We start from the raw sequence: 2,214 nt of genomic DNA on the forward strand, positions 1-2,214 counted from the left end.
ATCTCTAAATGAATGAAAAATTCTGGCAACTTCCAGGTAAATTAGGAAATGTGGATTTTATTTAGGTTTTCAATGACCATCCTGTCTCCTGCGTACGTATTCATGCTCATCAACATGAGCCAATCCAGAAAATCTGATGAAGACAAAACCAGGTCAGAATAGTTTCTCAGGTGTGATTTAGGAAGTAGCATTACCCAGTATTGTTAGAATGGGTGATAATCAGACCCTAAGGGAAGACCGAGAGTCCAGATGGCTCTAGAAATTCATTCTCAGGGCCTGGCAGCATAGAAATTGAACTGGCTGCTCCAAATCACTGACAACCACTAGACAGTTTGCTGGGATGAGGCAAAAGATCTTGATTCAGGTGGTGAAGAATATTTTCTGGAATGCCCTAAGCACTGGCCCTCATTTCCCAAATTCCTCTTCTTCCTTCTTCTATTGCTGGAACCAGGCACAGGCCACCTAGATAGTGACTTGGGGAAAGAAAGTAACTTAGCTCTGCTAGACAAAGACCCAAGACTCATTCATACATCAGCAACCAGCCTAGAACACACCTCTTGTCTTTTTTAGGAATGCCCTTCTTTGCATCCACAGATATACCAGTGGCTGCTCTTAAACTCCTTTTTTAACCAAGTGAGACAATCAATTTGTGGAAAGAATAGGAGGTTTTAAAAAGAAGCCCCTCGGCCCAATCCTGGTGGGAACAAAACCACAATTAGCTATAGAGCCTTACAAAGGTGCTTTTAACTTCTTTATGCCTAAGGGTTCACTTCTCCAGAATAATCTCTATAGTCATTCCCAGTTTAAAATTCTGTGTTTATTACCCTGTCAAGGCTGCACATTGTAGTCATAACTTCTTCCACCTGCACCTGAACACCACTTACATTTGGCACCTCATGCTTTGTTTTGTTACTCAAAGTGTGGTTTATGGACCGTCATTAGTGAAAGTTTGTAAGAAATGTGAATGTCAGGCCATGCCCTAGACCTACACAATCAGGATCTGCATTCTTACAAGATCCCCAGGTGTGTGGACATTCAAGCTTCAGAAGCATTACTCAAGTGGGCTCTCAGGAAACCAGATGTGAACCTGAGAAATTTCACCAATCCTATTGTGTTTTGAGGTCTACAAAGGTTAAAAAAAAGTGAAAACAATCTGCTTATTATTTGTTATAGACACACATATAATTAATGAATAAACTATGTGTGTATGTAATTCCATTTTCGTGTAGAGATCCATCCTCTCAGTAAGGAGCTAAATAAGATAAGCTCTGAAATCAATAATTTTATCTTCCAGTAACTAATCTGGAGCATACCCTATACACAGCACTGTGCCAGGCACTGCTTAAACAGTAATAAGCAAAACAAGTACATATTCTGCCCTCCTGGAATTTGCAGTAAATTCAGTAGGAGCTTTCATGATACCTGGAAGATAGTGACTATATCTTTTACATCTTTGTATCTTCCAAAAGGTCTAGAGCTGGAAAAATATAGTGAATATTCAATAGACTTTTCTCAAGTTAAAAAGATAATAGCAACCACTTCTCAGCTCTTTTGGCTAAGACCAAGTGTAGTATCTGTTCTTATCAGTTTAAAATAATAGCATTATGCCTGGAAATTACCTGAATAATATTTTGGAATTGTTCAAGCTGTTTGTATAAAACCCATCAGCAAGCTGCAAAGAATGTGGTTAGCTTTTAATTTATTCTGTTTCTTCTCACATTATTAAAGTCTGAACAGTTTGTCAGGTTTTATTAGTAGCAAATAACTTTCCAAATGCAATGTACTCACGTTTCCATTACACACAAATAATATTTGGTTAGATATTACCTAAGCCTGTTATTTACCTGACGGGGGGAAAAAAAAAGATTTCAGCAGAAAAAAAAAAATCATGATGTTTGGTTAGGACTTGTTCTACTTTTGTTTTTTCCATATTGATTTCTGCCTGTGATTCAAAATGTTTGTGTCTGAATGGAGATTTCCAGATCACAGACTTTTGATTGAATGATAGTGAGTCAGATTCCCACCTGTCTTATCTTTAATATTTTCTTTGCAAGTTAAACAGAAAGATGGAAAGATAATTTGGCTCCAATATAGAATGATTTGAAAACACCAGCCTAGAAAAAAAAATTGACTGGAAAATAAAAGCATAGGGAAAATCATAGAGTTGGAAGACAACTTAGACAAAGCCTAATCATGTTGGAGGGAGAGTGGGAT

At 37.5% G+C, this 2,214-nt stretch overlaps 1 pseudogene; it reads left to right on the forward strand.

Annotated features, from left to right (window-relative positions):
- Positions 1 to 1,534: 1,534 nt before the first annotated feature.
- Positions 1,535 to 1,666, forward strand: LOC123638945 (annotated as a pseudogene).
- Positions 1,667 to 2,214: the final 548 nt, after the last annotated feature.

Source organism: Lemur catta, chromosome 5 (assembly GCF_020740605.2).
Source record: "Lemur catta isolate mLemCat1 chromosome 5, mLemCat1.pri, whole genome shotgun sequence".
Classification (NCBI taxonomy): domain Eukaryota; kingdom Metazoa; phylum Chordata; class Mammalia; order Primates; family Lemuridae; genus Lemur; species Lemur catta.